The following is a 24,271-nucleotide window of genomic DNA, read 5'->3' on the forward strand; positions in this document are numbered from 1 at the left end:
CTGCACCAGTGACCCGCAAAACTCCCACCCACCACCCCTCCTGCCTTCTTCCAGCACTCAGACTTCCACAAGATGCTCAGACTGCCCCATCCTGTCTTCTCCCACCACCAACAGGGCCCTCAAGGTGCTCAGACTGCCCCAAAAGCACTTCGGGAGTTTAGCTTGTGTGAGTTACTGTGAGAAACATTAAAAGGAATTGCACAGAGCTGGAGAAATGCCTACTGTGGTATTGAGGGGCAGCTACTCTGCAAAATCACAGCATGTGTCAGACAGGGACACACCATTGCCCCATCCAGGATCTGGCACAGTTTTCCACTTAACTTGCACTGAGGAAATATCCTGAAATTTGTCTCCTATATCAACTCTGACTGTTTTTCTCCCTGGCTTTCAGGCCTCTCATGAGTTCCTTGCCCTATCAGAAGAGAGGAGACAAAAGAGGCTGAGCGAGTATTTCTCTGCCCACACAAGCGGGGTTCTCCCCCTGCTCTCACCCCACACAAGCGGGATTCTCTCTCCTGTTCCCAGCCCACACAAGCGGGGTTCTCTCTCCTGTTCTCACCCCACACAAGCGGGGTTCTCCATCCTGCTCTCACCCCACACAAGCGGGGTTCTCCCCCTGTTCTCACCCCACACAAGCGGGGCTCTCTTTCCTGTTCTCACCCCACACAAGCAGGGTTCTCCCTCTGCTCTCACCCCACACAAGCAGAATTCTCCCCCTGTTCTCACCCCACACAAGCGGGGCTCTCTTTCCTGTTCTCACCCCACACAAGCGGGGTTCTCCATCCTGCTCTCACCCCACACAAGTGGGGTTCTCCCCCTGTTCCCGTCCCACAGAAGTGGGGTTCTCTCTCCTTACCCCACAGAAGTGGGGTTCTCCCCCTGTTCCCAGCCCACAGCAGCGAGGTTCTCTCTCCTGTTCTCACCCCACAGCAGCGCGGTTCTCCCCCTGTTCCCAGCCCTCAGCGCGGTTCTCCCCCTGTTCCCAGCCCTCAGCCCGGTTCTCCCCCTGTTCCCAGCCCTCAGCGCGGTTCTCCCCCTGTTCCCAGCCCTCAGCGCGGTTCTCCTCCTGTTCCCAGCCCTCAGCGCGGTTCTCCCCCTGTTCCCAGCCCTCAGCGCGGTTCTCCCCCTGTTCCCAGCCCTCAGCGCGGTTCTCCCCCTGTTCCCAGCCCTCAGCGCGGTTCTCCCTCCCCGGCAGGGCCCTGTCCGTTCGCGGTCGGGCCGCCAGGGGGCAGCCCGGTCCCGGCCGCGCTCTCTGTCGCCGCCCCGCGGTCGCGGCGGGCGCTGCAGCGGCGGGCCCAGTGCCGGTGCCGGTGCCGCTCCCGGTTCGGTGCCGCTCTCCCGCCATGGCCGTGTCCCGGGGACCGCGTCCCCGCACCCGCCCGGGGAGCCGGGCACGGCGAGCAGGTACGGGGTGAGTGATTGTGTGAGTGAGCGTTTCCCTCCCGGCCGGAGCAGCATCTCCGCCTCGGCGGGAGCGGCGGGGTCGGGAGGGCGGTTCAGCTCCCGGTTTCCGTGCCGGGCGATGGATGGATGGATGGAGGTGCTGCCGGGGTTATGGCACACCAGTGATGGAGAGATAGCCGGGCTGTGCTATCCCTGATGCCCGAGGGGTGGGGATGCCCCTGGTGTTGTGTTATCCCCGTGCGGGAGGGATTGAGGCGCCTCCAAGCTGCGTTATCCTCATGCCGGCGGCATAGAGGCGCCCCTGGGTTGTGTTATCTCTGGAGGGATGGGGGTGCCCCGGGCTGTGTTATCACCGTGGTCGAGGCATGGGGATGTCCCCAGGTTGTGTTATCCCGCTGCCGGAGGGATAGGGGTGCCCCCGGAATTGTGTTATCCCCATGTTGGAGGGATGGGGGTGCCCCCGGAATTGTGTTATCCCGCTGCCGGAGGGATAGGGGTGCCCCCGGAATTGTGTTATCCCCATGTTGGAGGGATGGGGGTGTCCCCGGGCTGTTTCTATCACCGTGTTGGAGGGACGGGGGTGTCCCTGAAATTGTATTATCCCGCTGCCGGAGGCATGGGGGTGTCCCGGGCTGTGTTATCCCTCGTGCTGGAGGGATGGGGTGTCCCCGGAATTGTGTTACACCATTGCTGGAGGGATGGGGGTGTCCCTGGGCTTTGTTATCCCCGTGTTGGAGGGATGGGGGTGTCCCGGGCTGTGTCCCCCAGGTGCCACAGGGTTCTGGGCGCCCCCCGGGCTGTGTTATTCTCTGTCCAGGAGCGATGGAGGTGCCCCCGGGGACGGAGACAAGGGACTGCTCCCGGGGCTGTGCTGTCCTTAGAGGGATGGGGATGCCCCCTGAGCTGTGTCACCACCCAGCAGGAGGGATGGGGTCCTCCTGCATCCCTAATCCTCCCCGCAGAGCCAGGTGGAAAATGCTGTCCAGGGACCCGTCCCTAAATTGACATTTTTAGTACAAGTTACTTGCAAAGAGTATTTCTTTCTGGGAAAATAAAAATGTAAATGGGAGTTTTCAGTTGATGTGGACTACATTGGTTCCAGTTAACCATAAAAAAGAAATTTAAAAAAAAAAAAAAAAAAAAGGTGAGTTTTAGAGTGCACCATGCAGGAGGGATGGGGTGCTCAGCCTGTGCTGGAGTGATGGGGTTCTCCTGGGAATGTGTTATCCCCATGCAGGAGGGATGGGGGTGCTCCTGCGTCTCAAATCCTCCCCGCAGAGCCAGGTGGAAAATGCTGTCCAGGGACCCATCCCTAAATTGACATTTTTAGTGCAAATCACTTGCAAACAGTATTTCTTTCTGGAAAAGTAGAAATGTAAGTGGAATATTTCAGTTGGTGTGAACTACATTGGTTCCAGTTACCCCTAAAAAATAAATAAAATAAAAATAAAATAAAATAAAATAAAATAAAATAAAATAAAATAAAATAAAATAAAATAAAATAAAATAAAATAAAATAAAATAAAATAAAATAAAATAAAATAAAATAAAATAAAATAGTGAGTTTTTAGAGTGTACCATGCAGGAGGGATGGGGTGCTCAGCCTGTGCTAGAGTGATGGGGTACTCCTGGGAATGTGTTACCCCCATGCAGAAGGGATGGGGATGCTCAGCCCATGCAGAAGGGATGGGATGGGATGGGATGGGATGGGATGGGATGGGATGGGATGGGATGGGATGGGATGGGATGGGATGGGATGGGATGGGATGGGATGGGATGGGATGGGATGGGGTGCTCCTGCATCCCAAGTCCTCCCCACAGAGCCAGGTAGAAAGTGCTGTCCAGGGACCCATCCCTAAACTGACATTTTTAGTCTAAAATTGACATTTTTCGTCTAAAATAGACTAAAAATTGACATTTTTAGTGCAATGCACTTGCAAAGAGTATTTCTTTCTGGAAAAGTAAAAGTGTAAATGGAAGTTTTCAGTGAGTTACATTGGTTCCAGTTGCCATTAAAAAAAAAAAAAAAAAGAAAAAAAAAGAAAAAGAAAATGGTGAGTGGTGAGTTTTTAGAATGCACCATGCAGGAGGGATGGGGATGCCCCTGGGCAGTGTTACCCCCGTGCAGGAGGGATGGGGGTGCTCCTCGGCCCATGCCATCCCCTGGAGCAGCAGCAGGGTGCAGGACAGGCTGCTCAAGGCCCTCTGTGTCCACCCCAGGGAGCGCCATCCTCTCACAGGCGCTGCTGGGAGAGGTGACAGGAGCGAGCTGAAGGAGGCTGCTCTGCCCTGAGAGCCCCCAGGATGGAGCCCTGCAGGATTAAGTTTGTGCTCAAGTGGCCTCGCGCTATCTCAAAGCTGCAATTCCTCTCAGGCTGCTCAGGGAAGGGGTTTTGGAAGGATTTGAGGCCTGACAGAGAGTTTGCTGCAAGGATTTTCCTGCATTCAGGTTCCTGGCCAGCTGCTGCCTTGTCCAGTGTGTCTCCAGCTTTTTTCTGTGTGAGGGAGAGGCTCAGCTCTCAGAAACACCCTTCAACCAGGGGTGTGTAAGACGTGAGCCAGAGGAGGGAGCAGCATCCCCGTTGTGCCCATTCCCTGGTTCAGATGTGTGTTTGCTGGGGTGGAGGGAAGGCTGAGAAGCAGAAACAGAAAGCTGTGATGTGCACAGCCCCACTGGAGCTGCCTTGCAGGCCATCTTGCTCTGAGGGACAGCAATTAGGGAAGGTGTCAGGCTTTTGTAGGCAGTAAAATGAGCAGAGGCTGGGCAGGTTTGCAGGCATGGGCTGCCGTGTCTGTGGGATGGGGAGCTCTTGCTGCGAGGAGCAGCCTTCTGGTGCCATGGGGTGTCCTCAGCCTCAAGCCTACTGTGGGTGGTTTGGATCAGGGTGGAGCTCATCTGCTGCCACCTTTGCAGATGTACCTTGGGGGAGATAGAGGGCAGCCTGGGAATTATAATGCTCGATCAATGAGGTTGCTTTTCTGAAATGTCTGTTTTAATGAAAGGAAAATGTTGGTCACATCAGAATTAAGTTCTTCTCTGTGGGTTTGAGGTGATTCCTCAGTTGAAATGTCTTTTCAAGGGATGAAAGACAATTTGAGTTAAAAAATCATTGTCCCACGGTGAGCACTTTTGGTTTGTTCCTCCTGGCAGCAGCTGGCAGCAGTGTGGCAGGAAAAGGGTCACTGGTTAAGTGTGAGGGAGGTTCAGGGCTGTTTCCTGGGCTGCTGAGGTGGTGAGTGGCTGTGAACAGCCAGGCTGTGCCCCTGCAGAGAGCTCAGAGCCAGCTGTGCCTGCACCCTGCTGCTGGAAACTGAGCTCCACTGCTGGGAGCCCAAGGGCATCAACCCTGACCCCAAAATGGGACCCAGGCAGCCCTGGGCTGGAGGTTTTGGTCTCTCCTGTGTTTTCTGTCACCCTGGGCTCCATCCAGCCCTGCCTGTCCCACACTGCTGCTCCTGGGCAAGGGCTGTGGCACTGCCCCAGCACAGGGCAGGGCAGAACATCCTCCTGCTTCTCCTGCTCTGCTGATCCCTCCTCCTGCCCCAAAAGCCTTTTCCTCTCTGAAAGCCACTGCAGCAGCCCTAGCAAAGACCAGAGGAACTTTCAGCTCTGTTCCAGGCTGGTGTGCAGATTCCCCAGCTCAGAGCGAGGGGCTGAGCTCCTCAACTCCAAAAGGCCATGGTGGGGGACAGATTTATAGGGATCTGACATTGTGGAGGACAGATTTAAAAAGGTCTGACATGGGGGTACTGGCAAAATCTCTCTGGCTTGTCTCAGGGTTGGCTCAGCCCTCAGTTGGTCCAGAAACATTTACCTGAGCTGAGGGGGATGCTGGGGTCACTCCTCACCTCAAGGCTGCCTCACTCAAGGCTGCTTTTGGCAAGTCTGAGTTTACACACCTGGCAGGGAGACCTTCCTCTGCAGGGGAGAGGCTTGAAGCTTTCTGGAAAGGGACCTGGATGGTTTCCTACTGCCCCCTTTGAGAGCAGGAACAAGGAGCAGGGCTTTGAATGCTGTCCTGAGACCTGATCTCTGAGTTTCCGTTCCAGCACAGGGTCCTAAGCCAAGAAAACTGCCTGTCCTGCCAAGGCTGGGTAGGAAACTGGCCCAGGAGCTGCAGTGGTGTTAACTCCTCTCTGCAAGGAGCACTGGGCTCCTCTGATGAGCCCCCTATCTGCAGCATTCACTTTCTTGTTTCCTTCCAAAACACCCATCCTGCCTGGCCTAGCTGTACAGCCTGAGGCTGTGGAGCTTGTGAAGGTGCCAATACAAGCTCAGTGATGAATTTAATCACTCCTTAACCTTGTCCTTTCTGAGCTGGGCTCTGCTGGGGCTGTCAGCCTGGCTGGGGAAGGCACTGGGGCCAGGGAGAGCAGCTGGAGCCAGGGCAGGGATGGCCTTGGAGCAGGGAGCCCTAAACATGTTTGGCATGTCAGTGGTCTGGCACATGGGGAATCCCCTTCTGTTTTGTCTTTTTGGTGATGATTTCTTGCAGAACTCTGTGTTTAGCAAATGGGATCGAAGGGATCAGGTGTTGGTTTGGGCACATGTCTGTCTCGGTTTGGAAAGACAGGAGTCTGCTAAGGAAGGCAGGAGCCTCCCCTGAAATGGAGAATGTAAACCCTCCCCACCCCTCTGAATTGCTATAAATTTTAAATTAAGGGGCTCTCAGGCAAAAATATGGGAGCAGGAAATAACAGTTCTTTAATAGGGAAAAGAAAGGAAAAAAAATTAAAGGATGAAATAAAACAATGCAGTACACTAGAACAACACTGACAGAGTCAGAACCCAACCTGACACCTGTGGGTCAGGGTGTTGGTGGCAGTCCCATTGGCAATGTGGCTGCAGCCCTCCTGCAGTGTCAGGGGGGGTTCTGTTGGAGCAGGGGGATCTGTAGAGAAGGATGGATTCTTCCTCTGGAGATCCAGGGGAAGGAGAGGCAGCTGCTGTTCCTCTGGGAATCCCGTGGAGAAAGCCGTGCTGGTGTCTCAAAACCTCTGGATTATATCTGGGTAGGAATGCTTGGCTCCTCCCTCTGGGCTCACCTCTCCCAATGGGATGTTATAGTTCTTATCAGCCATGCAGGGATATTCAATAGCTGTTATCAGCAATGTCCCCTCCCAAGGGAGGTGTGAATGTGGTCACTCAGAGAGAGAGATAAGGCAAACTGCCCACTTGACAAAGGTCATCTGCCATACAGATGGTAATGGAAAACACCTTGCCTGCAATCTTCAACATCCCACAGGCTCCTGGGGGTGGGACACTGCTCTGGGCAGCACAGACAGACAGATTGACAGCAGCAGCAAGTCTAGAAGTCATCTCAGAGACTCTGAGAGCTGCTCTGCTTTGGTTGGGACTGCACATTCCAGCTGTTTGCCTGGGCACACCACACATCTGGGCTGTCTCCATCAGGTGAGATGTGCGTGGCCAAGCTGCCTGCTCTGCATGTGCTGCTCCTGCTGCAGTGACCAGATGTCCTGCTCTTTGGGGATGTTGTCCTACTTTCAAGTAGGTTATTCTATTTTTGCCTGGCCCTGTCCTTTTTGTGACTTTGCCTTCCTGCGTGTCCCGTGCCAGGCTTTCCCCTGGCAGAGGCAGAGGCTGGGCAGGTTGTGGTCCCAAGCAGCACAAGCCATTTCTCTCTGCTGTGTTCCCTTGCACAGATGAGCTCAGGCACCCAGGCTCCCTGAAGATCATCAGGTGCTCAGGGGGAAGGATCTTTGTTCTTGTTTGTAATGGGAAGGTATTTGGGAAGTCATGGGAAGGTCATGGGAAGGTATTTGTTCTTGTTTGTATGTCTTGTCTTCAAGCACCAGGATCTGGAATGGAGGTTTGGGCAGAGAAGGAAAGGACTGAGCTCACTCTCAGGGAAATGGCAATGGAGCTTTGTGCTGTAGCTGCAAACAGGCAGGTTTGGGTCTGGGAACTGGCAGCTCATAAGCCTTTCTTGGGAAACACCCTGGGCTGCCAGTAGCCCTGATCTCTGCCTCTGCCTCTTCCCAACCTCTTCTTCACTCACCCTTGACTTCAGTTCAAAAACTGCAGCTTCTTGTTCAAGCCAGCCATGAGACACTGAGCTCAGTGTGTCAGAGGCCTCTCAGCTGGCCCAGGTGGGCTCCAGGTGTCCTGGCATGGCTGGGGGCTGTGGAAAAGGGCAGAGGAGCTGGAGAGCCCTGTTGGACATGCTGGGCTGTAGCAGGGCTGGCAGGGAGCACACAGGGTGGGAGCTGGAGGCTGATGAGCTTTGGACCAGGGCTGCAGTTTATTTCTGGCCTGCTTAGCAATCTCAGGCAGGCAGTGTGGGTTAAGGCATCTCCTGTCCTGGATTGACAGTACAGATCCAATTAGCCATGAAAGCCTCTAATTATTTGTCCTGAATTGCTCTGGTGGTAACCAAGGCTCTGCTATCTCCTCCTTTTGTCTGTGTCCCAGCTGGGAATGCCCCAGTGTCCCTGCATCTAGAGCAGCAAGTGTGATGTGCAGGCAGAGTCAGCACAATCTAATCAAGGGAGACAGGCCCTGGGAGTTAATGAGGGGATGGACCCGCTTGGTTGGCTTTGGAGAGCTCTGAGCCCATCCTGAGAGACAAAGGGCTGAGTGTGGCCAGGGTGAGGCTCACAGGATGAGCTGCTGTGAGAGGGGCTGCAGGACACAGGGAGGGAAGGGGTGGCTTGACAGCAGAGAGTCCCTTGTGTCTCATAGGAGAGAAACACCTCCTGTGTGAGGAGAGGCTGAGAGAACTGGGTTTGTTCAGCCTGGAAAAGGGAAGGCTCCAGTGTGACCTTGCTGTGGCCTCTCAGTACCTGCAGTGAGAACTGGAGAGGGACCTTGGGCAAGGGCCTGCAGTGACAGGACAGGGAAGAGGCTTCAAACTGACAGAGCAGGTTTAAATTAGATATCAGGAAGGAATTCTTCCCTGTGAGGGTGCTGAGGCCCTGGCACAGGGTGCCCAGAGAATCTGTGGCTGCCCCATCCCTGGCAGTGCCCAAGGCCAGGTTGGATGGAGCTTGGAGCACCCTGGGATAGTGGAAGGTGTCCCTGCCCATGGAATGGGGTAGAAGAAGATGAACTTAAAGGTCCATTCCAACCCAAACCCTTCTGTGATTCCTCAATTCTGGCTCTCCTCCTCTGAGGCTGGCAGCTGGAAGCAGTGGCTGCAGGGAGCCACAGGCAGGATGGGAGGTCACCCAGGCAAGGCCTGAGGGTTTCTCTCTTCTCCAGAAACTCCTGCTCAGTTACAGCTGTGCATTCTCAGCTGCAAAACTATTTTAAGGGGAACAAAGCTTTGCAGGCCATTTATTGCATCCTTCTGCTTCTTCTGGGTTCTCGTTGTGCAGAAGAGGGGCCTTGGCTGTCTGTGAGAGAAAATGTGTCATGAATGTTCTCAGTAACCTTAACTCTGACCAGACATGACAGCAAATGGCTCTCAGACGAGGCAGGGCAGCCAGCCTTGGCTTGAAAGCAACATTTTGCACAAATAATATTCAGGTCCTGTATGAGGAGCCAGCTGAGTGCTTCCACTGCTGTTTCCAGGTCACAGGGTCCCCCCAAAATGGGTTTGACGTCATTGTCTTGAGAAGCTGCCTGAAGGCAAGCCATGGCTGTGCTCACCCAGTGCACATTTCTTCGTGTGTGGATGGATGAGCAGCAGGCCTGCCAGCAGCATGGCTCTGCCCTGTGCAAGAGGAGGGGAGGAGCAGCAAGGATCCCCACCAGGGGGAAGCTGGGGGCTGTTCCCAGGCTGATCCTGGTGCAAAAAATGCTGCTGAGCATCAAGTGTGTCTCTCTGACCTCCCTCCAAGTGACCTTCAGACAGGACTGTCCCAACCAGGGCCCTAGGAGTCAGCTGACACATCCTTCAAGCCTCTTGGTGCCCTTCCCATGCAGCCCAGAGCCTGCCAGGGTCCAGCCAGAGCTTCCTCCATACAAATGGGGACCAGGGGGGCGGGCTGGGAACGTACAAAAACTGTTTCTTTCCTGCCCACTTGGAAAGGGGAGCCATGGAATTTTAAGCAGCAAAGACAAAACTCTGCTGAAGAGGCCTCTTCTGTGCTTGCCTGCTGAAACCTCTGATCACAGTGGAGAGGGGGTCCAGGGACACGCCAGGCTTGCCCTTATTAATGGCTCTGTTGTTGTCTGCTCCCGTTTGTTGGCCTTTGCTCTGGGACATGGTTTGCCAAAGCAGCCACTGCTTTCCCTGGAGCAGCTTCCAGGGGAGCTGTCCCCATTGTGGAGCTGTCCCTGTGGTGGAGCTGTCCCCATGGTGGGAGCTGTCCCCATTGTAGGAGCTGTCCTCATAGTGGGGCTGTCCCCATGGTGGGAGCTGTCCCCATTGTGGGAGCTGTCCCCATGGTGGGGCTGTCCCCATGGTGGAGCTGTCCCCATTGTGGGAGCTGTCCCCATTGTGGGGCTGTCCCTATGGTGGGGCTGTCCCCATTGTGGGGCTGTCCCCATGGTGGGGCTGTCCCCATGGTGGGGCTGTCCCCATTGTGGGGGCCGTCCTCATGATGGTGGCTGTCTCCATAGTGGAGCTGTCCCCATGATGGTGGCTGTCCCCATGGTGGAGCTGTCCCCATGGTGGTGGCTGTCCCCAATGTGGTGGCTGTCTCCATGGTGGGAGCTGTCCCCATGGTGGGGCTGTCCTCATGGTAGGGCTGTCCCCATGGTGGGGGCTGTCCCCATAGTGGGGGCCGTCCTCATGATGGTGGTTGTCTCCATAGTGGAGCTGTCTCCATTGTGGAGCTGTCCCCATGGTGGAGCTGTCCCCATGGTGGAGCTGTCCCCAATGTGGTGGCTGTCCCCATGGTAGGACTGTCCCCATGGTGGGGCTGTGCCCATTGTGGGGCTGTCCTCATGGTGGGGCTGTCCCCGTGGTGGAGCTGTCCCCATTGTAGGAGCTGTCACCATGGTAGGGCTGTCCCCATGGTGGGGCTGTCCCCATGGTGGGGCTGTCCCCTTTGTGGGGCTGTCCCCGTGGTGGGGCTGTCCCTCTGTGTGGCCGGGATGCTCTGATGCCTTGTGAAGGCTGACCTAGAACAGAGACTGGACAGAGCTTAAGAATAAAGTAGGGATTTATTAAGAGGCCTCAATGGATCCACCTTGGGCAGCACAACCCAAAACAGCCACAAAAATTGGGCAACAGGTCCTGGGGTCTCACACTTTTATCAGTTCTGCTCCATTTGCATATTGGAGTTAATTGTCCAATTACAGCTTTTGTCCATGCAGTCCCATCCTTCTTGTTTTCTTTCTTCAGCCCACATTGTTTGTGCTCTTGGGCCTGAGATTTAGATCATTTGTCCTTGGTCCCCAGCTAGAGCAGGAATTGTTTTGTCTCCCTGCTCTGTTAAGAGAGCTCACCATCCCCTGATATGAAGCCCAGACTTACACAATAAAACAAAACAGAATCTGAAAAATATAAAAGCTAAACCTGAGGAATCAGCTCAAAGCCAGCTCTCAGACCTGGCCTACAGGGCTGAGCCAGAGTGTTCTGGGAATCTCCTTTATGGCCACAAAACCTGAACCTGCAGGTGGAGAAGGGACAGGTGAGAAGAGACAGAGGATCTTTGTTCCATCTGGGACTTTTCCCTTCTGGATTTTAAGGGTGCTCAGCCTCGCAGCTCAGAAATCCAAGTAGGGGCAACAACTTCTCCCAGCTTGGTCTCTGCTCTCTCCAGCAGCACCAGTTTGGCTGAGCTGGGGACACAGTGACAGCCTGACTGGTGCTTTTCATGCATCACTTTCACCATCCAGCAAAGCAGCTGTGCAGCTGCTCTGCCCTGCACTCTCTTGTTTCCCACCCCAGGCTCACAGCATCGGGCCCTCTTACCTGTGTTTTTCTCCTTGAACCACTTAGTTTAAAATAGAGCAATTATCTTCCTTCAGAAAGGAGCTTACCCACTCCAATCTAGGGCAGTCTGGCAGAGCAGCAGCCTGCACAGCTCTCCCTGGGAGCACAGCTCTGTTCCCAGCATGGGGGGCCCAGGGCAGGAGCCCCTCTGGAGCCAGGCTGGGAGAGCTGGGGGTGCTCATCTGGAGAGGAGAAGGCTCCAGGGAGGCCTAAAGGGGCTCCAGGAGAGCTGGAGAGGGACTTGGGACAAGGGATGGAGGGACAGGACACAGGGAATGGCTTCCACTGCCAGAGATCAGTGTTGGATGGGTTATTGGGAAGAAATTGTTTCCTGTGAGGGTGGTGAGGCCCTGACACAGCTGTGGCTGCCCCTGGATCCCTGGAAGTGTCCCAGGCCAGGCTGGATGGGGCTTGGAGCAAGCTGGGACAGTGGAAGGGTCCCTGCCATGGCAGGGGTTGGACTGGCTGATTTTTAAGGTCCCTCCAACATAAACCCCTCTGTAATTCTGTGATTCCTGTCTGTGGCTCAGGATGGTAGTTGGATCACTGGTTTGGGGTCTGAGGCATTACTGGGCTGAGCAGTTCAAGCCCTTAGTCCCAGTCTTTTCCCTGTCATGCCCCAGGGATGCAGGCTTGGCTCCTTGGGAGCAAGGCCAAGGCTCTGCCAGTGTTCTCAGCCCTCCCTCCATGGCCAAGGCCTGAGGGATCTCTGGATGGGGAAATCTCTTCCTGAGGCTGTGTGATTAGAAAATACAGACCTTCAGACTTTTACCTACACATCTATCAACAAGTGACAGATCTGCAGGAACTTTCAGAGGTGGCCTAGTCCATGTTCATGCCTGAAGATGGGACCATTTCTTTTGTAGGCCGCTACCAGCAGAGGTTTCTCCAACCTGCTCCTAAAACGCCTGCCCATGACCCCTGTCTGTTTGACAGGATGGGGTATTGGCTGTGATTCAGAGTATGTAATTGCTTCTGGGTTCAAATGCTCAAAAAATGAGGGAACCTTTGCAGAAGCTTGTTGCTGTGAAGGGTTCAGTGAGGGAGCAGGTTCTGCCAGGCTCAGCTGCCACGCTCTCCATGCTAGGAAGGGTTTACATCCTCACATGTGTAGATCACCTAATCTCCTCTGTCCTGGGATCCCTCTGCTGTCTCACAAGTCTACACCCAGCTGTTGTTTAATTAAAAAATAAGCAGACAGGTATTCACTGGGAAAATGAGGCTGTTTTGCTCTTTATGTGTCCTTGATGCCCTTCTGGCATCTTATCTGGGGACAACAGCTCTAAGCCTTGAATTTGCATTTACTTTTGTCTTGCCAAGCTGGCTGTTTCACTATGGAGCAAACCATGGAGCAGTGAATGTGCCATACCATGCAGACTGGCCATGGTTTCACTGAGGAATGTGCCTTGCCTCCCTTTGCCCTGCCCCATGGGCTGTGGGGTTCAGGGGATGTGGCTGCAGCTCATATTCACTTCATGTTCACTGGGTGACTGCTGAGGGCATTTGGCTTCTTCAGCCTGGAGCAGAAGAGGCTGAGGGGAAACCTCAGGGCAGCCTGCAATTTCCTCATGAGGGGAAGCAGAGGGACAGCACCAAGGACAGTGACAGGACCCAGGGGAATGGCTGGGGCTGTGTTGGGAGGGTCAGGGTGGATATCAGGAAAAGGTTCTTCCCTGAGAGAAGATCAGGCACTGAACAGCTGCCCAGGGAATGGCCACAGCCCCAAGGCTGCCAGAGCTCCAGGAGTGTTTGGACAATGCTCCCAGGCACAGGGGGGATTGTTGGGGTATCTGTGCAGAGCCAGGAGCTGGACTGGATGATCTTTGTGGGTCCTTTCCAATTCAGCATGTTCTGTGATTCCATGAGACAGCTTTGTGTAGCTGTGCTAGACCAGCCTCTAGACCAAACATAGCCCATGTTGTGCTGTGAGATATGGTCAGGAGGGCCAGGAGAAGCAGGGAAAGACCTGTGTAGGACATCCAAGGTCATGTGGAAAGGCAACATGAGCTACTGATATCCCCAGTGTAGCAGAGGAGAGCCAGCTGAGCAGAAGCTAAAGGGTGGGAGTAAACCCTTTGTAGCAGAGGGTGCTTTTCCTCAGACACAGAGCACATGACTTGTCCTTTGGCTGAGCTCTGTGTCCTTTCAGTGAAGCTGGAGCTACAGCTCACACCCTAGAAGCTGGAGACCCACAGATGTGAGCTCTCAGTACATTTGTCAGGGCTTGACAAACCCAGAGATGTCCAAGAGGGGAGCAGACTGGAGCTGTCTCCATATTCCCTGAGTCAGCAGAGCTTCTCCATCTGTTGGCTTTAGGTGAGAAGAATAGAAAAGTAAGGAAGAATAAAGTGAAAAGGCTGATTTTCAAAGGTTGGAGGAGTTGAATCTCCTTGATTAGGGCACTGTAAATCACTGTAATCATCAAGCCTACCCTAAGTGTTTGTCTTGAGCCCAGCCCAGGATCTCTTCTGAGTGGGGACCTGAGGCTGCTGGGTGCGTGGAGCCCAAGCTCCCATGGACACCTTCTCAGTGCATCAGCTGGAGCAGACTTAGAGAAGGTCCAGCTGAAGAAGGGTTTCCTCCAGGGACAGACAAACCAGGACAGGACTTGTTTCCTTTGAACTTTTCCTGCAGGAGTGCCAAGCTTTTACCCCAGAGCACAGCTCCCCCAAACACCCTCAGGGCCCAAGCCCCAGCTTTGTACCCTGAATTACTCCATCCCTCCAGAGCAAATGCAGTGGAGCAGATCCAGCCATGGCTCTGCTAATCCCTGGGGCCACATCAGTGTCACTTTTCCTTGGCTTCTCCCACCTACATCACCTCTGAGCAGGGCAGTGCTCATGGCTTGAGCTCCACTGCTCCCTTACAACATCACTGAGCAGTTTTCATACTGGAAATTGGGATTTGCAGAGATGATGATGTGAGTTGATGAAGGAAGTCAGGGCTGTGGGGAGGGAGAGAAAAAGAACCCAGGAAAGCTGTTAATCTGCCATTTTAATTTGCTGCATTGTAGCCTGAGAACTTCATAGTTGCTGAGCTACCACCCAGGTGCTCATCCAATGGGAGCTGCTGGAGATTTGCAAGTAGAAGAGCTTTAAACAAGAGACAACGTGGATTAAGCCTGACATCCCATCAGATCCTCCTTCTCTGGGTCCCTGATCTTCCAAGAGGCACCTTTCCCACTTTGCATATAATGTGAACTATTGTATAAATATTTAGTAATTCTGTTGGGAACATTAATTATAAATGGGGACTCAGCTTTTGAAAGCTGCCTGTAGGTCTGGGCACCCAATTTCCATTAATTTTAATGAGAACCAGACATCCAAATCCCATTCGGTGGCTTTGAGCATCTCAGGCAGGAAGCTCCATGTGACACCCCCCGCCTCCATCCTCCCCACTCTGCAGTGTGAGAGTGAGATTTGCAAATACCTTACAAATCCTGCAGATGCCTGAGCTGCCCTTGTGCCATGCCATTGTTGTCTGCTGAGGATGGCTGGGTGGTAGCTTCAGAAGTATTTCTAATAAGTTCATTTAATCCATCCTGTTGGTTCTTTTGCTTTGCACTCCCCCTACCCCCCCTCAGCATTTTGAAACAGCAATGCCTGAATGAGCCCCCAGCCTGTGTGGTTTTTTTGAGAGAGAAGCTTTGATGCTTGCAAATGACAGCTGTGCAGAGCAGGTCTGAAATGAATGATTGAATTATCTGACTGATTAAAAATGTGCTGTGGCTTGGAAGATCTGACAGCAAGTACCCACTTAGGCAGCTCACATGAAAGGGAGCACACATGCACGTAGGGTTTGTGTGTTTGTGTGTGCATTGGCAAAAACAGCCAGTGAGATGGGACAGACACACAGAGCAGCAGCTTCTTAAGCTCAGCATCCTTTGCAAAGCTCCAAATCTGCTGTGAGATGCTCAGCAAAGCTAAAACTCAGCGTGGTTGTGGAGATAATGATTATTTAGACAGACGTCAGCAGTGGTTTAGGAAATGGAAATTGAGCTAAAAAGTAGTGCAGGCTGGGGAACTACTTAACTGCATCTCAGTCCCTCCTGGCCTGTGGCTGAGGAGGGATAAACTCTGCAAACACAGTCCCATCCTCTGTGCCTTGGTGAGCAGCAGCCCCAGGGGCACCAGCTCCATGGGAACCTGTCCCGTGATCCAGAGGCTGGAGAAACTCAAGCCCTGGTGAGATTAGCTGTAAATGGCTGGAAGGATGGAGGAAGGAGGCTTGGTGATGCCCTCGATGCCATCAGTGATGCAACAGCAGATGTGCCCATGCAGCCTTTCCAGACCTACTCCAGCTTCCTTCCCAGTCCCCATGTAGTGAACTCTCCCTTGGTGGTGTCTCAGAGAAATTCAGCTCAGCTAGAATAGAAGAAAAATATCTGGAAGTGAAATGAATAAAAAAAACATTTACGTTTTTTTTGCAAATGAAATATATTTTGTTGGCTCAACAAGTTCACAGGTTCCTGCTGGAGTTCCATATAGGGGAAAAAAAATCATGTCATAGAAGTTGTAGTTCTTCATTGTAAATTGTCTTCTGATAGTTTGCTGAAATTGATTTTTTCCTAAATTGTCAAAGTGTTTTTCATCTCCCTACTCACAGAAGATCACTATCTTGCCCTGACCCCCAGCTCAAAGAGGTGAAACACTGGGCTGTAACTAATTGCTTTATCTGAAATAGTTTTGGTTTGTTCTCCCAGCCCAGCCACTGAATAATTTGCCCTTTGCCCCTTGCAGTGCCATTAGTGCTGCTGGGTGTCTGTAGCAGCTCCAGCCTCACCCTTCCTGCTCCTGTCCCAGTTCCAGTGGCCATTTCCACAAGACTAAATGCTGCAACATCCTAAGGGCACACAGAGCTAATGGTAGCTCATTGGCATCTGTGTCATCTCTCCATCAACATCCCAAAATGTCCCTCTTATTGAACCCATTCTGGCAGCTCAGGAGCACTCAGAGCAAAGAAGGTGCTGGGATTCTGCTTATGTAAAACCTCATCACTGCTAATTGTCCCCCTGCAGCCCAGGTGTGGGAGCCCCAGGGCACCTGTGTTTCTGTCCCACATTTCTCCCAGCCGGGATCTGACTGCTGAGCTTAAAGGGAACATCAGATCATTTGAATTCCCTTTTCCATCATCTGAAAATGTCTGTTTATCAGCAATTGTTAAAAATTATTTTATAGACAATAGAGAAGTTGTTGACACTCCATCCCTGGAAGAGTTCAAGGCCAGGTTGGACAGGGCTCTAAGCAGTCTGGTCTAGTGGAAGGGAGTGGAACAAGAAAAACTTTAAGGTCCCTATTAGCCCAAATCATCCTGTGTTTCTATGATTATAATTGAAATCAGGTATACAACTTTCTAATCCTTCTTTCCATATCCCAAGTCTTTCAAAAATCAGAGGGCCTGACCTCTAGGTTGGACTCAGACAGACAATGAGCCTTAAAGGTGAGGGTAGATGGGCAGCACCTCCAGTCAGTCAGTGCTCCCCAGTAGCTTGGCCTGAGTTTTCTGCTGCCCTTGCTCACTGTGCCTCACCCTACAGGCTGAGCAGTCCTTGTCCTGGAAGATCCAGGGCCTCTGTTCCCACAGCTGAAGCATCCTCACTTTCTCTGTCTTGGATTGTCTCAGGTAACAGCAAATTTTCCTTCCTTTTCTCTCTGCCCCTTCACATGAGTGCTCCAGAACCTGCTCACACCAGCAAAATCAGTCCTCACACCCTCTAAAATCCCTCTGCAGCTCTCTTGGAGAGGCCACAATGAGGTCACCCTAAAACCTTCTCTTCTCCAGGCTGAACAAACCCAACCCTCTCAGCCTTTCCTCACTGCAGAGCTGCTCCATCCCCTTGATCATCTTGGTGCCTCCTCTGGGCTTGCTCCAACACCTCCACATCCTTCCTGTGCTGGGACCCCAGAGCTGGAGCAGAACTGATCCCAGCATCCCACCAAGGGCTGCTCTTGCACTCAGGCTGGGCTGGATCAGATGGATCCCTGCAGAGCGCTGGATCGAATAAGGGGATGGACAAACAGCTTCCCTAAACAGCTTCATAACAAAGTGAAAGAAAATCCATGTTCCCAGAACAGCTTTTCAGCCTCAGGGGTAGATGCTGAAGGACTCGTGCTGCTGCCAATGCACAGCCCCACAGTTTCCAAAAATGACAGATGATAATTTTCTGTTACCAAAGTATTTCAGTGGATTTGGTGTGATTCTGGATCAGGCCTCAGTTGGACAGATAAAGGTGAATTGATTACTGAACTCAGAATTAATGGTTGCTTAAATGCTCTAATTGCATTTGTTCTGAGCAGAATGTGATCCTAAATTGATAATATGTATGCAAGGCACTTGAAAGTGGTCAATTTTCCTAAGTTGGGAACAATTACAAACAAGAAACGATTGGAGGAAAAAACGAGAAAAAATAATGTGTGTTCTAAATGAGGGTTGCTTAAGAAAACTTTGATAGATGCTGTCTCCTCCACAGCATGCACACAGCTCTGCAGCCATTGAAGATATTCTTAGCTAAGAATCTATCATTGTTAAGGAAGATGAAATCAGAAATAATAACACCAAACAGGCAAAGAAGGGATTTGGTAACAAAAGCAATGAATTAACTGTTACATAATGCAGAGACCTGGAAGGCTAATCTGGAAGAGCAGTCAATGAAAATTATGTTTGGGGCATTAAGGACTATTAGGGAGTGTGCATGTGTGTGTGTTTATATGCATGTATGTCAGGGAGAAAATAAATGCTGCATGTTGCTTTTAGATGAAGCTGGTAAAGATCTGCTCTGATACTGAAAAATAAAAAAGGTGTCCAGTCAAAGCTTCATAGCTCTGGAGAAGAGCAGCCTGATGGGTCCATATTCTTCTGTGGGGATGCAAAGATGCTGGCTCCAGCAGTAACCAGGTAGCACATTAAATGGCAGCTGGTAAACTGAAATGTTTTACATGTCTAGGGCTAGAAAAACTCCCTCGAATGGTTTCATGTATGTCAGTAGCTGGGTGTTGGGGAAGGGAGTGCCCAGAGAAGCTGTGGCTGCCCCATCCCTGGAAGTGCCCAAGGCCAGGTTGGACTCAGAGCAACCTGGGTTATGGAAGCTGTCCCATGGCAGGGAGTGGAACTGAATGGTCCTTCCCTTAAAGTCCTTCCCAACGCAGTCCATCTGTGATTCTGTGAAGTTAAGCCAACAAAATAGGATGGCATTTGTTTAGGTGACATGATGGATGGCAAAGAGGGGGAGACTCCTAGCACTGGGGTACAATGAAAGATGGAAGAGATGCTGCAGAGCCCTTGTAGTCACCAGACTCCCTGTGGGACCTCCAAGGACCTGCTCACCCTCATCAGCTGCTGAGGATACAGTTTTTGTACACTAAGTGTTACTGAAATTAGGACAAGTCAGATGCTCTGAGTGGTCAGGTCTGCTTGGGGAGCTGATTTTGTGTCAGCAGTGGGCTCTCAGGAAGACAAGTGCAAATTCATACACTCAGAAACCCTCGTGGGCAGAGGAAGGATGCTGGTTTGGAGGACAGTGACTCATTTGAAAGCTCCCATGAAAGAAGATGGAGAGTGAGCAGAGTGCTCATCCAGCACCATCAATCTTACCTTCTGCCAAAACCTGAAATGCCAGGAATGATGACTCCCATATTCCAGGCTGGGATTTCCCAGGCAGAAATGCCTACACTGGGCAGGGAATCAAAATCCTCCATGGCACATGGAGATTTCTTTAGTGTGGGCAAGGGAGGTGACTAATCCCTGCACAGGAGATGAGTGCACAGTGTCCTTGGGACTTCCAGAGGGCTCTGGTGGCTGTGCTGGCCAGGCTGGTACTCAGCTCTGCCTCCTGGCCCAGCAGCCAGAACGTTATTGAGGAGCTCAGAGGATGAACTGTGGCGTGGAAAACCAGACCCCTATGGAGCCCTAAACAAGATAAAAACTAGAGTTTTTATCCAGGAGGAGGTTACAAGGTGAACTGATCACAGCCTGGGGGAAAAGAAAAGCTCCCAGGGGAACATTCTTGAAGGCCCTGGGCTCTTCTGTGTAGGAAGAGCCAATGGTGGCCCCAGACACAGTATTGAGGTGCAGCTCCTGGCACTGGAGTTGTTTCACCTGGTTACTCATTCTAGCATTAATTCTCCTATTTGAATATAGGTTAGCCTGTTAATGGGGAGGGAGTCATAAAATTCCTATATTTTTGTAGTGTAGAGCTTTAACACACTCTTTGTTGATGGACAGTTTGCTGTTGGGCAGTTTGTCTCAGGGTGAGGTGTTTGGTGCAGCTCTCTGCCTTCTGCTACACCTGTGGGAGCCCAGCTGGATGCAGAAATTCCAGGTGTGGGCTTTCCAACCTTACCTCCAAGGACAGACACTACCCAGGATAAAGAACTGATCTCAGGTGTAAGAGAAATGCAGACAAAGGCTCTCAAGGACTGGACCTGATTCTGCAGAGGGGCTGTTATCCCCCTCCCCAGCCCCCTGCCTGCACCACCTGCATGCAGCCAGGCCCTCACACTGATTTCTCCTAATTATGGCTTCCAGCAAAGTGGCTTGTACTGAAAATGAGTGAATCCCAGCTGGGGAAGCCAAGGGATTTCCTGAGAAAAACAGCTGTGTGAGGACATGGAGGCATGCTCATTCCTGGGTACGAAAGAACGCCAGCAATGGTTTCAGAATAAAAACTGAGAAGGCTGAGCAGCACCCAGAAGTGTCCTTGTGTGCCTCAGCAAGCATCAAGAGCAGGGCATGGCTGGAAAACTCTTTGTAATGGGGATTCAGCACTTCAAAAGCAAAGACATTAAGCTGCAGTTAAGGCACTTTTTAAATGGTGAGGAAAGTCAATAAAGCCTGGGGGGCTGCAGGGTAGGTGGTCCTGTCTTCTCCCCTCAGAGTGTGTGGAGCTGCCAGCCTTGGAGCTCGGGTTTGGTGGATCCATGGGTCTACATGAACATCAACCCTCTCAGGACCACATCTTTTTTCCAGGTGTGCTTTCAGCCTAGCTGGAGCATTCCCATGGTCTGTATGATGCAGGTGTTGGCACTTTACTGGCATGCCTGCAATTCCCTGCTGCCTGGCAGGCTCACAGGGGGTGCTTTGGCTTGTTGGGGGCCTTGTTGGTGGCTCCCCTGATGCTGCTGTGCAGGGAAGGTGTCCTTGCCTCAGGATGCTCCCTCTCCCTCAGGGAACTCGTGTCACAGGTGGCAAAAAATCCAGACAGTTCAGCAGCACACACAGAATCGCTGTAGTTTGGGAGTTTTCTTAATTGGAGGGAAATATTATGACATATTGGAGGCACCTGACAGAGATGTACCAGGAGGAATCTCTGTGCCTTGTTGCTGTTGGGAATGCCCAATCAATGACAGGCACAGGCTCACCACCCTGCCAAGGGGAGGAGAGGAGGTTTCTCCCTCAATCCAGCTGTTGGTACGCTCATTCCCAGGAGCAGGATGATTGATAACACAGTTATTTGGAACCCACCAGTGGATATATTCTTAGAAACTAGAACCTCATTTTCTCATGCTGCAAAATGTCATTTCCTAGGACCAGCTGAGCAGAAATTGGATTTTGTTCCTTGCCTTCAGAGCTGAACAGCACAACAGACTGATAAATATTGATTATGCTTTTATATTTTAATTTTTTTGTTAAAGCACCCTAACCTGATAATTGTTTGATTACAAATACATTAGAGTTGATCAGACAGAGCAGCAGGACAGACTTTTATGATGGTGTTAATCGAATTTCTTTGATGAAGGGACCCTGTGGGAGGTGAAAAGCCCCACATCTGGATTTGCCCAGCTTCTTGACTGTGGCCACAAGGTCCATTTTTGTGTCTCTCCAGCACAGTAACCTTCACTCACACTTGCATTTGTTGGAAAATCCTGAGTGTAGCTGCAGGGTGGCTCATTACATGGTCCATTACCAATCCTATCCCTGGCAAACAACCCCGTGTGCTGTGCTGGGGTATCCCTGCTGGAAGGAGCTCTGGCCACGTTCTGCTGAGCTGCTCCAGGACATTATTTCACCTGATGGTGAAATAATGCAGGGTTAAGGATGTATGGCTGTGGGTTGTGATGGTATTTTTAATTTGGAATGTCGGGGATTTGCCTGCTCATTCAGCAATGTGTGTTCCCTGGAAGGAGTTTTCCAAGAGACAGAGGTCTAGGGAGAGGTTTTCTCCTTGGAATCAGGAGGGGGATCTGGGGCAGACACCAAACCCTTCTGCCTCACCCAGAGGTTTGATAGGGCTTGGAGCACCCTGGTCTGGTGGAGGTGGCCCTGCCCATGGCCTGGGCTGGAGCAAGGTGGTCTCTCAGGTGCCCTCCATCCCTTCTGTGCTTCTGTGGCTCCACATCCCAGTGCAGCAGTCAGGGTGCACATCCTGGCTCCTGTGTGCCACCCAGACATGGGTGATGCCAGCACAGAGTGTGCCAGCTCTGGGGGAAGGATCCTTGTAGCTGGCCCAGGCTAAGGGACCACTGGCTGGTGCTCCAGATGGGCAACTTTACCCAGAGAGCACCCACTGAAACCCCCACTGTATTACAGCCACCAGAAGGCCAAGGGGCAGGGTTTGCCCTAAACCACTGCTCTGTCAGTCTGGCAAAAGGGCCCTAAAGCTGGAAAAGCCTTGTGTCCCTGTTCCTCTCCACCCCACGCTGCATCCCAGCCCTCCTGGTGAGCCAGGTTCCTGGGCAAGCCTGTGGACAAAGCCATTGCCTTTGCATGCAAGAGCTGTCAGGATGGAGATGTGTCAGTGGTGGTGAGCAGCACCAGCTCCAGCCCACCCTGGTGGGAGAGGCTCTGGAGGCAGCTTGGCAGGCACAGGACAGCACTGCTGCTGGAGCCTGGCATGGGATGGCATGGGATCCATGGGATCCATGGGATGGGATGGGATCCATGGGATGGGATCCATGGGATGGGATGGGATGGGATGGGATGGGATGGGATGGGATGGGATGGGATGGGATGGGATGGGATGGGATGGGATGGGATGGGATGGGATCCATGGGATCCATGGGATGGGATGGGATCCATGGGATGGGATGGGATGGACCTGCAGCAGGTGGGAGTGTCCAGAGGCATGGAGCAGCCCAACCTGCAGTGCTGGGGTCTGCACCAAGGTGGGTCCTCGGGGCATTCCCAATACTGTACATTTGCATTTTGGAAGCACATCGGTTGTTAAAGACACTGAGAGCATTTGGCAGGATTTCAACCCCAAACTTGAAGCCAGTGTCGATTCTCAGGGCGAGGATTTGCCGGCAGGAAGCAGAGCAATCCCTCAGCGCTCTGCAGGTGCCCGTGTGGGGGGACAAGCCCCGGCACTCCGGGGACATCCCGGACAGCCGCGGGTCTGCTGTGCCCGGGGCTCTGCCGGAGCTTTATTCCATCCTCTCCCCGCTCCATTCACCGTGCCTCCCGCCTCCTCCCCCGCTGCCGTCCCTCCCACCCTGCCTGCCGGATCCCCAGCAGTCTCTCGACACCTTGGGGGAAGGCTGGGAGGTGTAACCATCGGCAGCGAGCGAGGCAGAGCAGGAGAGAAGGCAGAAGGAAGCCAATAACAGGGAGGTCTAGGAAGGTGGTGGAGGGGGAGGGACGGGGCCACTCCTCCATCGGTGGGACTGCAGATTATTTTGCATGGATTGTTGAAGAGAAAAGGGAGCTGCGTTTGTGAAGGGACCAAAAAACAAACAGCTCATTGCTCGGGTAAGTGCCAGTGCGAGCTCCCCGGCTCTCATTGTCATGCCGTACATCGATCCCCCCCTCCTATTTCGCTTAGTTATGCGGGGTTTGGTTCTTATGAGGATTATTTGATGCATCAGCTGTGTGCTTCAGAGGCTGGAGACTGACTGGTACGTGTGTGTGTGTGTGTGTGTGCGTGTGGGAAGATGCCCATTCTCTGGATATACATTGACACATTTTTCCAGCTCTCAGTGTGGTGTCTCATTGGCAGTGTTACCCCAAAGCGTGCCGTACACACACACACAAATGGTGTTTGCTGCTCCTGCCTTTAAAATCCACTCACACACGCAATTATTGAAGCTGAAAATTAAAGAGGGGCTCTTAAATCATATTCCTCAGTGGTAGGGGGCTACCCCTCTTTATCCTGAGCCTGACACGTTCGGTATTATGTTTTATAGCAAAGCTACATTTAAAGATCAATTCGGCAGTGGTTATTGCATCCAAATTACATGGTTGTCATGGAGATGGTACAGAGAAGCTGAAGTGATATGACTGCATCTGGACTGGAGTGGGGCTTTGCTGCCGAGTGAGATCCTGCCTTGCCTCCTGTGTCTTTTTGTCTCTGCTGGGTTACAATTTCTTTTAATCTTGAATGAAGCAGTGCTGTATTAGAGGATTTAGAGGTCGAGCTGCTGGGAAGGGTGTGTGTTACCCCCACTCAGCACTGGGTTATTATCATAATTGTTCTATTAACGTCTGCCTCTCCCTGAATTTCTTCCACAAGTCTGGGAAGGAGGAAGGCGTGAGAAGGACAGATAGTTTTCTGAGCACAGCTAGGGCTGGGAGTACTTTCTAAAAGGATACCTGCCATGCCCACACCTCCCTGCTGGCTCCCACACCTTGGGGGACAAAAGGGAAAGGATGCTCTGCTTTTAGCCATGTTTATCTTCCATTTTGCTGCCTCAACTTTGAGGATTCAAGGAGCCAGTCACCTGCTCCTCACAGTGTCAGGGGATTGGCTTTTTAAAAAAAATTATTATTATTTTAATTATTATATTTGTTTGCTTTGCAACTGGTAATATGCATGTGTTGGCAGTTGGGAAAGAAAATCCATAATTTATGAGAATGAAATTTTCCTGCCTAAGGCTAGCTAGAATACAAAGAGTATATCTGTGGGAAGGGCATGTTATATGTTACAGATGTGTATTTCTCTAGTGGCTGGGAGTAAATCACACTATTGTGCTCATCTTCATTATTTTGGGTGTTAGGCTGGCTTTAGTCAATATTTAATCTAAGCTCATTGTGTGCTCACACAATAAACGTGCAATTTGGAGCCTAACTTTACATCTCTAAAATGCTCT

General features: G+C 52.0%; 1 protein-coding gene across 2 annotated transcripts in view; it reads left to right on the plus strand.

Moving 5' to 3' along the window:
- Positions 1-1,300: 1,300 nt before the first annotated feature.
- The window catches only part of PSD2 (pleckstrin and Sec7 domain containing 2), an 80,603-nt gene continuing 57,632 nt past the window's right edge, over positions 1,301-24,271 (plus strand). The window contains exon 1 of one of the 2 annotated variants that reach the window (XM_058034569.1): positions 1,301-1,404. The gene's annotated coding sequence lies outside the window, so the exon portion shown is untranslated. Of the gene's footprint in view, positions 1,405-22,707; positions 22,935-24,271 lie in introns of those variants that run through there. The other variant, XM_058034570.1, reaches the window with a different exon arrangement.

Source organism: Melospiza georgiana, chromosome 15 (assembly GCF_028018845.1).
Source record: "Melospiza georgiana isolate bMelGeo1 chromosome 15, bMelGeo1.pri, whole genome shotgun sequence".
In the NCBI taxonomy this organism is placed as follows: Eukaryota; Metazoa; Chordata; class Aves; order Passeriformes; family Passerellidae; genus Melospiza; species Melospiza georgiana.